A 14,544-nucleotide genomic window follows, 5' to 3' on the forward strand; every position below is an offset into this window, starting at 1 on the left:
ACCATAGCCTTGACTAGACGGACCTTTGTTGGCAAAGTAATGTCTCTGCTTAGTACAGAGTTTAAGTGCAGTTGTTTTGTTGTGTAAACATCAGCTCTGGGCTTAAAGAAAAAAGTTTGTCCTTTTCTCCTCCTTGATAATTCCAGACTGCTTTCTATCCTCCTCGAGAGCCCCAGACCCCTTTCTCCTCCTCAGGTACCCAGGACTTCTCAACCTACCTGGTAATTGACTCTCAGCTCTTTGGCCAAAGAGATGTTTGTTTATTAAAGTCCCAGAGGAAGCTTAACCTTACCCCGAGTCCTCAGCCTATATCATGTGTTCTTTCACCCGCCAGTGGTGCTGCAGCTCCATCAGACACAAAAGCAAGGTTTGTATCCACAACACTCGCCATCTCCCTGCTGTGAGCTGGTTGTTCTTGAGTGTGAGGAGCATGAGGTGGGCTGCCTTGCCCCCACTTCTCTCTTTGTGGGCTTGGATCTATTGGCTACTCAATTCTTGGTCCATATAGATCAGAGCTGATGCCCCAAGTGTCTAACCCTGGGTCCGGTGCCGCTTTCATCACAGTTGTCATATTTGGAGGATAGAATCAGAAAATGGGAAAGTACTGGCTGCTCTTTAATTTTATCTGGCACCTCAGAACCTGTAATGAACTGTCTTAGTCCCTTTCTGCCTCTTGAGATCGCTCAGCCATTTCTGCTGTTCTCCTTTTGCTGCCATACATGTCAAGCTGTGTGAATAAGCTGGTGGATTGGATCTTCTGTGCCTGTTACTTGGGAAAACTGTAAGGACAGCAGTCCAACAAAGGGAATATGTGTGAATCTTTCAGGCTCTTAGCTTGGCATCTCTGGGTGGACCAAATAGTCCCACCTCAAGGTCTTAGGCTATGAGACCCCCACATCTCATAGTTTTCCACTTTTGTACTGGTCTGTCTATTTTAAATTAATTAATTAACTTATTTTTAAATTTACTTTAAAATACTGTATTGGTTTTGCCATACATTGACATGAATCTGCCACGGGTGTACATGAGTTCCCAATCCTGAACCCCTCTCCCACCTCCCTCCCGATATCATCTCTCTGGGTCATCCCAGTGCACCGGCCCCAAGCATCCTGCATCCTGCATCAAACCTAGACTGGTGATTCTTTTCTTACATGACAGTATACATGTTTCAGTGCCATTCTCCCAAATTATCTCACCCTCTCCCTCTCCCGCAGAGTCCAAAAGCCTGTTCTATACATCTGTGTCTCTTTTGCTGTCTCGCATACAGGGTTATCATTATCATCATTCTAAATTACATATATATGTGTTAGTATACTGTATTGGTTTTTTTCTTTCTGGCTTACTTCACTCTGTATAATCAGCTCCAGTTTCATCCACCTCATTAGAACTGATTCAAATGAATTCTTCTTAATGGCTGAGCAATACTCCATTGTGTATATGTACCACAACTTTCTTATCCATTCATCTGCTGATGGACATCTAGGTTACTTCCATGTCCTGGCTAATATAAACAGTGCTGCGATGAACATTGGGGTACACGTGTCTCTTTCAATTCTGGTTTCCTCAGTGTGTATGTCCAGCAGTTGGATTGCTGGGTCATAAGGCAGTTCTATTTGCAGTTTTTTAAGGAATCTCCACACTGTTCTCCATAGTGGCTGTACTAGTTTGCATTCCCAACAACAGTGTAAGAGTGTTCCCTTTTCTCCACACTCTCTCTAGCATTTATTGCTTGTAGACTTTTGGATCACAGCCATTCTGACTCTTGTGAAATGGTACCTCATTGTGGTATTGATTTGCATTTCTCTGATAATGAGTGATGTTGAGCATCGTTTCAAAAATATGGAACACTTCATGAATTTGTGTGTCATCCTTGCACAGGGGCCATGCTAATCTTCTCCTTATTGTTCCAATTTTAGTATATGTGCTGCCGAACCGAGCACTGTACTGGTCTATCTAGTCTGGGAGTGTAGACTCTTCTTGACTTTGCGTTCTCCTTCAGTTCAGTTCAGTCATTCAGTCGTGTCCGACTCTTTGTGACCCCATGAATCGCAGCACACCAGGCCTCCCTGTCCATCCCCAACTCCTGGAGTTCTCTCAGACTCATGTCCATCGAGTCAGTGATGCCATCCAGCCATCTCATCCTCTATCGTCCCCTTCTCCTCCTGCCCCCAATCCCTCCCAGCATCAAAGTCTTTTTCAATGAGTCAACTCTTCTCATGGGGTGGCCAAAGTACTGGAGTTTCAGCTTTAGCATCATTCCTTCCAAAGAAATCCCAGGGTTGATCTCCCTCAGAATGGACTGGTTGGATCTCCTTGAGTCCAAGGCTTTCTCCTTAGTTTCTTTAATTTTTCCTTTTAAATTTGATTTTGAAGTATGTGGCTCTAGGGTCTGAAGTCATGTCCAGGCTCTTTGTTGTGATAATCTGCCTGTGTTTACGGGGCAGCTCCCCATGGACTCTCTGTGGTGTGGGTTTACTGGGTAAGAGAAAAGTTTTAAAGGAGAATCCTTTCCCTTATTGGTTGTAATATTTTCCTGCTGCATACAGAATTACCACTTGAAGCTACTTAGTATAGTGGTCAGCGTGTTCTGTGATATGAGAAAGAATCTGAAGACCTTGACCTGTACATCTTTTCCTGGCTTTGAGTGATGTCAGAGAAGCCTGCGTGAAGGGCACTGTGATAGTGGTGTTCACGTGTACTATCACCATGCCCTTTGAGCCTCACCAGAAGGTGTAGGAACTTCTCCTGACAAGGGTACTGTCCAGGTTCACACCCTCAGAGTTGTGAGGCTGTTGACTAAACTGTTGCTGATGCTGCATGCTTGTCACCTGGGTGCTATTGATCATTCTGCCTCCACACTTAATTTTGTAGGAACTTAATGACAGAGCTTATGTAGTGGAGTGATAACTTCAGTGATGAACCATCATTTGTGTTTTTTCAAGGCATAGCTACTTTCCTTTTTTAAATATTTTTATGCATTATAAATGATTGTCTTTTATATTTGCCATTAAGTTTGTATTTTATGTTACTCTTTGTATTTTATTTGTCATATTGGGATGGTTGGTTAAGAAATCTCCCCCATCCCTATGGTGGAATTGGTGATCAGTACTTTTTAGAGTTCTTTATGTATTCTTGATGTTAAACTGTTATTGAATATATGCTTGTCAGTTTTCTTGGTATTATAGTGTACATTGTTTTTTCACTGCTAAGGATGGTTTACTGCACAGTATTTAATAATTAGGATGTGCGCAATTTACCTCTTTATATTTTGTTGGCGTGAGCTTTTGGTGTTGTATCTGATAAATCATTGGTGAATCCACTGTCGAGAATCATTTTTAGGTTATCTATACAAAATTATGGATGCTAGACAAACTTATTGTGATAATCATTTCACAGTATAGGTATCAGTTAATTTTTTCTCTGTAGCTTAAACTTACACAATGATATTTGTCATTGTAAGAGTTGCTTATACAACCTCTTTTATGTCACTGTTTAAAGAGTTGGGTTTAGAAAGGGGAAATAATTAAAACACGTTGGATAAAAGAAACAATAATGCAGTTTATAATCATTTAAAGTGTCTTGCTCTTAAAAGGCTGTGCTTAGTGACCCAAATGATCACATCCCTTAAGTCCTCCATCTCAGACACCCAGGTACTGACCCTGGGGTTGTTGAACTCAGCACTATGCGAAGTTTGCTGTTTTGTAGCGTGTGAGTAGGGAATAGCCCATTTCTACCCAGGCAGAGTTTTGTGTTTGTAATATAGAGACTACTCCCATTCTTGTTTCTTAAAACTGCCCAAGTTCCCCGATCCATGAATTGCTTCAGCTTCACTAGCAGGATCTGAGCACAACATGCTGTGAAAAACAGCTTTTTATTGAGAAGAAATCCTTTTAGTCTTAAGAGGAGGTATCTTGGCTTCCAACATAACTTGAAGCTTTTACCTGAGCAGTGTTACAGACGGTAAGTTAATGCTGTCAAGGTAACAGGCCCCGCCCCCTCCGCGCCCCGCCCCTCCCACGAACTCTGCGCACAGCGGGTGCTCGCCCCGCCCCTGGTCGGAAGCCGCGGCTCTAAAACCAAAAGCCCTTTCCCACAGAGCCGGAAGTTGGGGAGCGCCAAGCCGAGGTCCCCAGCGGCGCCTAAGGGTCCTTCTAGAGTAAGTTTGCAGAGCTGGCCACCCCTCCAATCCCCACCTCCGCCCCCGCTCACCCGTCCTCATTGTGTGGGAATTGCCAGCGACCTGAACACCCTGGCACCCGGTGCTCGGCCCGAATAAACGCTGCCGCTGCCGCTGCCTTTGCGGCCCAGTTATCTTTTCGTTTGGGTTTTAAGTGTTGCTGAGGCGGTTTCGGCCCTCGGTTCGCGTAGACACCGCCTCTGGCGACGTTTTCCTGCTTAACACCCTTGTTTACCTCTGGCCTCGCCAAGTAAAGCCCTCTCTCGCGAGTTGGAGTCGCTCCCGCCGCGTTGCCTTCTCGACCGCTGGAGGCAGAGTCCAGATAGGCCCCGCGCCCTCTCCCTGGTCCTGGGATTCCGTAGAGGCCGCCCCGCTCCTGAGCCCCCTCCCTCCCAGCCCCTCTGTCCTCTCGTCTCCTGATGCCGGTCCTTCTACCCCGCAGCAGCCCCCTTTCCTGTCAGCCCGTCCCCTCACCCCGCACAGGGTCGGTGACCTGGGCCAGCCATGTGACAGCCAGTGCTGTTCCATGCCCAATTCAACTCGGTCGGAAAAGGTGCTCTTCCGGTCCGGGGGCGTCTCGTTCTGTCGCCCACTCAGTAAATTCAGGAGGCAGGAGGATCAGGAGAAGCAGAGTCAGAAGGACTGAGAGAAATAACTGAAGCTGAGGAGAAAAGCATCAGGGAGAACGAATGGGAAAACTGAGAATGGCTGAGGGATTTGCGAAGGGATAGTCAAGTCAAAGAGATGAAGCCTTGAAAATAGCCAAGTGAGTAAAATAGAGAAGTATTAATTTATCAGAAAGCCAGATCTCCAGGGACTGGAAAACAGCACAGGGAGAACTGCCCTGTCTCAGTGATGGGAGCGGGGAGGCGAAGGGCGATGAGGACGTCAGAGGTGGAGAGTCCCTAACTGGGTTTCACCCGGGTTTGAGTCCTGGCCTCTTCGGTTAGAGTCCCGAGTTGTGTTTTCACCCGGTTGGAGTCCTGCCGCAAGGGTTCAAGTCTCAATCTGAGGTGGCCGGTTTTATGATGTTGGCAGAGAAAGGTAGGAGCAGAGGAAGAAAGGGCTGGAAGGAAGCATAGCCATTGGCCTCCCAGAGAGTGGGGAGGAAGGGAGAGTCACAGTAGAGGAGGGGAGTAATCTGGAGCTCAGAGAGGGAGCCGAAATGGGGGAAGAAAGAAGCAGACATATGTATGGATTTTTGAAAGACTCAGGAAGGTTGGAGAGAGAGCATTTCGAGGGGGAACGACTTGCAGCAGCCTGGGACAGGACACGTGTGAGGGAGGAAATAGGACGGGAGCAGCAGGAGAGCAGAGGGGGAGAAAAAGAGACACCGAGACCCAGATGAAATAGGGAGATAGGGGAACAGAGGGGTAAGCTCGATGCAGGTGTGGCCAGTTTTCGGATACAGATGATTTTTTTAGTTATACAGAGGAGAATGAGAATTTCAAAACTCCTGTCTATAAGGCTTGTGTCTTTTTTTATTACTTGTGGCAGAAGATGAGTTTCATTTGCAAACCCTGTTGAGCCTGGGGCAGTGGCTTGATTCACTGAGCTGTGAGTGACCCCCTTCCCTTGTCCTATCATAAGATAGAGGTCAGGGAAGAAGAGACCTGGGGCAAGAAATTACTGACTCTAGAGTGTCACTCTGTGGTAGCTTTTTATGAATCTTTTTGGCTGGGCTGTGCAGTGGGCTGAGGAGTTGTGACTCCCAGGTTCTAAAGCACAGGCTCAGTAGTTGTGCACAGGCTTAGTTGCTTGTACTTGTGGGATCTTCCTGAACCAGGGATAGAACCCATGTCCCCTGCATTGTCAGGCAGATTCTTATCCACTGTATCATTATTGGGAAGCATTTTTAAGGGAACCCTTTATTTTTTTTAAACTGATTCACATTTTCTCCTTTCTTTATGAATGGTGCTTTTTGTAGCTTGGAAAAGGTCTTAATTCATTCAGTTTCTGTACTCATTTTTAACTTCAGAAATAAGCTTTTTTAGTTTCCAGTATTCTACTCTTATCATCCTTTTCTAAATATGATTATTCTCCACAATTTTTTAAACTTTGACACCAGATTTTTAGATTAAAAATAATTCTCAGGGTTTTTTTTTTTTTTTTTCAGATTCATTCCTTGCCTGAGTGCTTTCTTCCCTTCATCTCATACATTTGAAATTTTCTTTGGTAAGTAGTAAATGATCTTAGACTATTTTGTGCCATACTTAGCAAAAGTGTCACCTTGTTTATCAGTTCTAATGAGGTAGATGAGCCTAGAGTGTATTATACAGAGTGAAATAAGTCAGAAAGAGAAAGACAAATACTGTATATTAATGCATGTATATGGAATTTAGAAAGATGGTACCAGTGATCCTACATGCAGGGCAACAAAGGGAGACAGAGATGTAAAGAACAGACTTTTGGACTCAGTGGGAGAAGGTGAGGGTGGGATGATTTGAGAGAATAGCCCTGAATCATGTAAATTACCATATGTAAAACAGAATTATCAGTGCCAGTTCAATGCACGAAGCAGGGCACCCAAAGCCAGTGCTCTGGAACAACCCAGAGAGATCTGGTGAGGAGGGAGGTGGAAGAGGGTTCAGAATGGTGGGGGGGGGGGGGGAGCGGGCGCTGCTTCTGCTGCTAAGTCGTCTGACTCTGTGCAACCCCGTAGATGGCAGCCCAACAGGCTCCTCTGTCCCTGGGATTCTCCAGGCAAGAATACTGGCATGGGTTGCCATTTCATTCTCCAATGCATGCAAGTGAAAAGTGAAAGTGAAGTCACTCAGTTGTGTCCAACTCTTACACTTTTTAGTGACCCCATGGACTGCAGCCTACCAGGCTCCACCATCCATGGGATTTTCCAGGCAAGAGTACTGGAGTGGGGTGCCATTATAGTCACTAGCAGTCTGTTAATGAAGGAAAGGAAGGTTTTAACACTCAGAATGGCACCAGGCCCTTCATCCATAAAATGCATTTTGGATAATCTTGGCAGCAGATGATTCATCCCAGGCCATAAAATGATTAACTTGAATCTTGTTGAAGGGCAGATTACCATACAAATAGTTTTGTTTACATAGATTAGGGGAACAATATCTGAGTATAACATACTGGTTTGTGAAGTAGGTTCTGAGCCATTAGGCGGAACCGACTTGAAGACAGAGTCTGGGTAAGTGCATAGTCCATTCACATAGCTTAAGACTAACATTTCCGTAAGAAAAGTGGATTGGTTAACTCAAGGTTTGAGAATAGTTAACTTCAGGTAAAACCAGGTGTCATTATGGCAACACATATGTTAAGAGAAACCTTCTTTTAAATTTGTATAGAGAAGGACAAAAGTATTGCTAGTTGGTTTCCTCCTGCTGCTTAAGAGAGATAAAAATGTCTGACACTCTCAGCCTATTTCCTCCATTTGGACACCCCTGGCCTTCCTGCCTGTTACCCTCTCAGTCCCCCTTTTTCTTTTAGAAGAATTATGTTGCCTAGGAAAAAGGGGCATTGTTCTCATTCCATAACTGCTTCCGAGCTGACAAGGGGCATTGTCCTTAAATTGGTGAGGCAACATATTCTCACCAAAGATGTCTGATCCAGGGCCCCTAAATAGTAGTTGGAAGCAGCTGCAGCAGTAGCAGGAGTTTGAGCAACTATTGCAGGAAGGGGGGCCCCTTCCAGGGTCCAAAACTGAGCTCTTGTCTAACAATCGGAAATGAGTTGCCCGAGGAGACATGTGCTGACAAAGCAAGAGATTTTATTGGGAAAGGGCACCTGGGTGGAGAGCAATAGGGTAAGGGAACCCAGGAGAACTGCTCTGCCATGTGGCTCACAGTCTCGGGTTTTATGGTGTTGAGATTAGTTTCCGGGTGGTCTTTGGCCAATCATTCTAATTCAGAGTCTTTCCTGGTGGCGCATGCATCTCTCAGCCAAGATGGATGCTAGCGAGAGAGATTCTGGGAAGTGGACAGACACTCCGTGTCTCCTTTTGACCTTTCCTGAACTCTTCAGGTTGGTGGTGGTTCATTAGTTCTGTATTCCTTATCAGGATCTCCTGTCATAAAACAACTCATGCAAATGGTTACTATGGTGCCTGGCCAGGGTGAGCAGTTTCAATCAGTGTGCTTCCCCTAACACTGCCATTTGTAACTTAAAAGCTTTCACGCAACTAGAAACAAATCCAGTTACACAGTTACAGATGCAGGGAGCAAACAGCAAAAACAAAACAGTCAGAATTATTGTAAGTAAGATAGTTTTCCACCAGGGGGCACTAGTTAACATCTCCTGAAATGAGGCAATTGAGGCTTCAGGAATATCCATAGCCCCAGTCATTTTGTTCATGTGTTTAGTAAAATGAATAACATTAGTGCTCATATCAGGTATATATGTACAGCATTGGGTATGAATAATGGCACAAGTTCCTCCTTCGCAGCTGTCAGAATATCTAAAGCCAATCTGTTTTGTAACACCACCTTTCTAATTTGTGCTTGTTCAGCATTAAGAGCTGAAATAGCTTTTTGAGAATCTTGTGATGCCTGTTGAGTAAAATTAGTCAAAGCATCCACTCGTAGCATAACATCTGTAGTTCCCAAAGAGAGAACAAAGACTGCAGCCAAATAATCATACCAGTGAAGTACAGACCTTGCCCACCGAGTTTTAAGGTGGGATAAATTAGCAGGCTTTTCTGGAAGCTCTGAAAATATAAAGCCGTGAGTAAAGGCTAGACCCAGGGTGCATCCTCCTATCCAACCAAGGGGAGGCCATGCCTATAGGTAAGAGCCACATATCCAATAGGTCCTGTTTGGAGCAAGCCAGCTGACTGAGATATCCAGTCCCAATTAGTGCCTGGCCAGACAAAGGGAGGACCTGAATTGATGTTGGAAAACATGGGAATGATTACGTTGCATACTTCCTGAGGCAAAAATCCCAATTGATTCCAATCATTATAATGAAGTTGTTGGCTGACTTTTGGGGTTAGCTCTGTTTGTTCCCAGCATATAGGGGCAGTAGATACTAGACGTCCCTTTTCAGGAGTTAGCCATATAACCTCATCCCATATTTGATAAATGTCAGGTAAAAAACCATTAGATCCAGACCTATTTTCCTTATGTGTAGCGAAATAGTCATTCAACCGAGACAATGTATAATCAAAATTAAAAGTCACGTTATGTCCATAGTTAAAGTACAAAGTGTTGCACCAGTCCATTTTAGGGTTGGTAGATGTCATCAGATGAAGAAGAGGCCTCACATATGATTGCTGTCGAAGATATTTGGAGACTTGGAGAAAGTCTTTTTCTTGAAGTGGAGATGTCCACCACAAAAGCCTTTCACGATGAAGAGGGGGGCGCTCCGCAGACTCAGCAGTTAGACCAATTGTGAAATGCAACGGAGTGAGCCCAGGACAAGAAGACATTGTCTTGAGGATCAAACAGCACACTCAGGAGTTTTGGAGTCAGCAGAAGTAGGCTCACATAGATTATCAGGCCCATGTGAAAAGTACAAAGTCATAGCATAGAAAGTAAAGACATAAAATGAAGTCACTTAGTTCTGGTCAGGGTGCCACCTGTTAACTCAAGTGTGACATACCCACGAATCAATTCCTGGCACTTTGACAGCTGTGAAAGAAGAAAGAATAACCTGGTAAGGGCCTTCCCAGAGGGGCTCGAGGGATGGGCCCGCAGATCCCAATGTTTTTATGAGGACCTTGGTTCCTGTCTCAAATAGAGGCTTGCTTGACTCAGAGGCTGGGTCAGGAGTCATCTCCCAGAGTTTGTTATTGCCTGTTGAAAAGCTGAGAGCTGAGTTACATAACTAGTTTAATTCCAAGGCTTCAGGGTCTATAATGATGTCTGTGCATAAGAAAGGCCTTCCATAACTACATTCAAAGGGGGACAGTCCCTCCTTTTTGGGGGGCAGTTCAAGCCCTCATTAAAGCTATGGGTAGGACTTTAATCCAGTTGTCCTGCGTCTCTTGAGTTAATTTGCGCAGATGTCTTGTGATAATGTCATTAGATTTTTCAACCTTTCCTGAGGATTGGGGTCTCCAGGAACAGTGTAAGTGATATTCTATTTCTAGAGCTTTAGATACCCCCTGAGTTAGAGCAGCTTTAAATGCGGAGCCATTGTCACTTTGAAGACTCCGTGGCAGCCCAAACCTGGGGATAATTTCATGGATTAAAATCTTTAGAACCTCCTTATCCTGCTTACTATGACAGGGAAAAGCCTCAATCCATCCAGTAAAAGTATCTACCCAAACTTGTAAGCAAGAATATCAATTAGCTTTTGGCCTAGGAGTAAAATCAATTTCCCAGCCCTCTCCAGGATACTTTCCACTTCGTTGTAATCCAGATATTGCTAGCTTCTCAGTCTTTGGGTTATGTTTCTGATGAACCTTACACCTTTTGATAATGTTCTTTAAAGTTTTCATTACATTTTTACCTTCAGACAAATGAGAAGGCATCTGGTAAGTACCCTCTACACCCAAATGAAAACTCTGGTGTAAACCCTTAAGAATTTTCCATTGAACATTTTCAGGAATTACTGATTGTCCATCCTCAGACTGTAACCATCCTTTATGTGTAATCTTTGCTCGTCTTTTCTCATATCTTTCTAATTCTTCCTCAGTATATTGTGGTTTTTCCTGTTCGACAGGATCTGTCCAGATCAAAGGCGTCTACAGTGAAGGGGTTTCATAAAGTGCCAGCTTTTCTGGCTTGAGAGTCAGCCAGCTGATTATCTTCAGTTGTTTAACTCCCATCCCTGCTGTGCCCTTTGCAATGCAAAACAGCTACTTCTTTAGGATAATATATAGCAGGTAAACTGAGAAGGCATTGGCACCCCACTCCAGTACTCTTGCCTGGAAAATCCCATGGACAGAGGAGCCTGGTAGGCTGCAGTCCATGGGTCGCTAAGAGTCAGACATGATTGAGCAACTTCACTTTCGCTTTTCACTTTCATGCATTGGAGAACGAAATGGCAACCCACTCCAGTGTTCTTGCCTGAGGAATCCCAGGGACAGGGGAACCTGGTGGACTGCCGTCTATGGGGTTGCACAGAGTCGGACACAACTGAAGCAACTTAGCAGCAGCATAGCAGTTAAAAGTCTCTCAATCTCTCGGAAATGCTTAATAGGTTCCCCTGTTGCTGTTTTAAACTGTCTTTCTTTCCATATTGCAGTATGAGCATGTATAGTCAAATAAGCATACTTAGAATCCATGTAGATATTTACTCGCTGCCCTTTGCTTAACTCTAGAGCTCGGGTCAGAGCCACAAGCTCCACTAACTGAGCACTGGTTCCCTGGAGGAGAGATTTTGTTTCTAAAACCTGTTCAGCAGTCACCATGGTGTAACCTGCTTTATGCTTTCCATCCCGAACAAAAGAACTGCCATCTGTAAATACTTCCATGTCAGGATTGTCTAATGGGGTATCCATTAGATCCTCCCAAGCTGCATAGATTAAAGTTAGGAATTGGGAACAAGCATGATCAGGTGTTTCATTTTCCTTCTCAGGAAGGAAAGTGACAGGATTTAAATGTCCACAGACTTTAAGCTAAGTTACTGGTCCTTCTAACAATAAAGATTGATATTTAAGAAGCCTACTGTCTGTCATCCAAATATTCACCTTAGAATTTAAGATTCCACTCACATCATGAGTAGTCAGGACATTAAGATTTCGTCGATTAATTATTTTTAAAGCTTCAGGTGCTAATAAAGCCGCTGCCCCAATTACTGTTAGGCAGTGGAGCCACCCATGTGAAATTACATCTAATTTTCTGCTTAGATAAGCAATAGGGTGCGGGTGAGGCCCTCGGGCTTGTGTCAAAATTCCCAAGGCCATACCTTTTCTTTCAGTGACAAACAAATTAAATTCTGACCCTGTGGGCAAGCTCAAAGTGGTAGCTTGCAGGAGGGCAGTCTGAAGAACCTTAAAAGCCTTTTGAGTATCTGGAGACCAAAGCAGTTTGTCTGTTTGGGCCTGCTGAGTTTCACCTATAAGTTTATATAAAGGCTGGGCAAGTTCCCCATAACCCGGAATCCAAATATGACAGCAGCCTGTGATTCCCAGAAATCTTCTCAATTGTCTTAAAGTCATAGGTAGGGGGTGATTTAGTACAGGTTTAATTTTCTCAGGGCCTATGGCCCTAGTCCCTTCTGATATGATTAGGCCCAAATATCTAACAGATTGTTGACAAAGCTGAGCCTTTTCTCTTGATGCCTTATAACTGCAGCCTGCCAGAACGCTTAATAAATCTTCTGAGGCTCCTGAACAAGCTTCCTCTGTCTCAGCACAGAGCAAAATATCATCTACATATTGTAACACCACCGCTTCGGAGCTATTAAAGTTTTATAGATCCCGTGACAAACGTTGTCCGAATAAGTGAGGACTGTCACAAAATCCCGGGGGCAAAACTGTCCAGTTAACTGAGAAGCTGGCTGCATAGGGTCTTCAAAGGCAAATAGAAATTGACTTTCCTCCGCCAAAGGCACAGAATAGAAAGCATCTTTCAAATCAATTACTGAGAAATATTTGGCTCATTCAGAAATTTCAGACAATAGAGTATAAGGATTAGGCACCACGGGGTGTAAAGGAACTACAGCCTCATTTATTATTTGTAAATCTTGGACTAGTCTCCATTTACCATTTGATTTCTTTATACCCAAAATAGGAGTGTTGCATGGACTGTTACAGTGAACTAATAGTCCCTGTTCCTTTAAATTTTCGATGATGTGTTTTAACCCTTAACCTCAGGTTTCAGTGGATACTGCTTCTTATGTGGAAATAAGTGGGTCTTTGAGCTTGACAACTACAGGAATAGCATTTTGTGCTCGACCCACAGATTTTCCATCAGCCCATACTCTAGGATTTACAGTTTGTTCAACTAAAGGGAGAGAAAGGGAGGGCTCCATATTTATGAACACAGAGGCATGGACCTTGTTCAGTATATTCCTCCCCAAAAGGGGTGAGGGAGACTCTGGCATGATCAGAAACTCGTGTGAAAATAGCCCAGAATCTCAGTTACAACATAAAGAATAACTGAAATAATACCCTTTGGCTCGTCCAGACAGTCCCCTTATGGAAGTGGATTGGGAAGGAAGTGGGCCAGGGGCTTCAGTAAACACGGACAATGTTGCCCAGTATCTAAAAGGAAATCGATGGCTTGGCCCCCCACAGTTATTAATACCCGGGGTTCCTCAGGTGTAATTAGGACAGAAGCTAGTGTGGGAACCCCCAGGCACCTTCAGTCCTGATTGTCTTGAGAGTCTGACGCCAGGTGTTATTATGACAACCCAGTATTTTAAGAGAAACCTCCTTTTAGATTTGTATAGCAAAGGAAAAAAAAAATCACTAGTTTGTTTCCTCCTGCTGCTTAAGAGAGAAAAAAATGTCTGACACTTGCAGCCTATTTCCTCCCTTTGGAGACCCCTGGCCTTCCTGCCTGTTACTCTCTCAACATCTTGTAATAAAATAGATATATTTTCAACTGTGGTTTTACCAAAGACATGAATTGTTTGTATGGGTTTATGTGTGCACACACAAATGGATATTTCTGGTCTCAGCTCTTTACCAGAGGATAATGGAGGTATGACATTAGATCTTGTGAAATTAAAGGCATTTCTTCGAAAAATAGGAAGATAAAAGAACATTTAACATGATAAAACAAAAAAAAAAAATGCTTCATTCTTCCCTTTCAAAAAAAGAAAAACACCTAGTTTAACCGGTAAGTCTAATGGTCTGTTTTCTCCGTTTTCTATGATCAGTGAAAAAAAGTGAGTTGTGCGGTGATATGAAGATGTTTCCCTCATGCCCCTTTTGACTTTTCTGTGCAGATGAGGAAAGATGGGCTACATTGACCTGGAACCTTCCGACAGAGCCTCTCTATTCATAATGAAAAAGATTGCTCAGATCCTATTTCCAAGCTGACCCCTTACAATGTTTGTTGTACCAGTGGATGTATATTTGCAATTCTGTATTTTTAAAATATTTTACTGCAATCGTATAGTAAAAAATTATCTGCTTGGTATCAGTTTGACCCAATCTTGAAAGAAAAATTTCGTTTGCTCAGATACGTGACAGATGTTCCTGGTCTTAAATGGAATGGGCAATAAGGACAAACTTGGGCCACTTGCCCTTCAGCCTCCCATTTCATTATTCAGTTATACCCGGTTCTCTTCACTCAGCTCAGACCTTCTCATAAACGGCTTCTCTCTGGGCCTGAGGGAGCGCACTTGTAACATGCAGATGAGAGACTAGACCAGAATCTCTGAGCGTGAGCAACACTGACCCCTGAAATGATTAGCCAATTGGCTGTGTGTCTGTGTGTTGCAGTTCTGGTTTGGAGGAAGTTTCTGGTGGTAATTAAAATTTTAAATAGATCCCAGTCCTCCGT

General features: G+C 43.8%; 1 protein-coding gene and 1 non-coding gene across 2 annotated transcripts in view; one reads left to right on the forward strand and one right to left on the reverse strand.

Moving 5' to 3' along the window:
- Positions 1–1,833: 1,833 nt before the first annotated feature.
- On the reverse strand, positions 1,834–1,940 carry LOC138097271 (U6 spliceosomal RNA). Its single transcript, XR_011146471.1, has one exon. It is a non-coding gene; the product is annotated as a U6 spliceosomal RNA (small nuclear RNA).
- Positions 1,941–4,084: 2,144 nt separating this feature from the next.
- LOC138096075 (zinc finger protein 665-like) overlaps positions 4,085–14,544 on the forward strand; it is a 33,040-nt gene continuing 22,580 nt past the window's right edge. The window contains exons 1-2 of the mRNA XM_068992167.1: positions 4,085–4,156; positions 6,294–6,352. The gene's annotated coding sequence lies outside the window, so the exon portion shown is untranslated. The remainder of the gene's footprint in view (positions 4,157–6,293; positions 6,353–14,544) is intronic.

The sequence above is a fragment of the Capricornis sumatraensis genome, chromosome 20 (assembly GCF_032405125.1).
Source record: "Capricornis sumatraensis isolate serow.1 chromosome 20, serow.2, whole genome shotgun sequence".
NCBI lineage: Eukaryota > Metazoa > Chordata > Mammalia > Artiodactyla > Bovidae > Capricornis > Capricornis sumatraensis.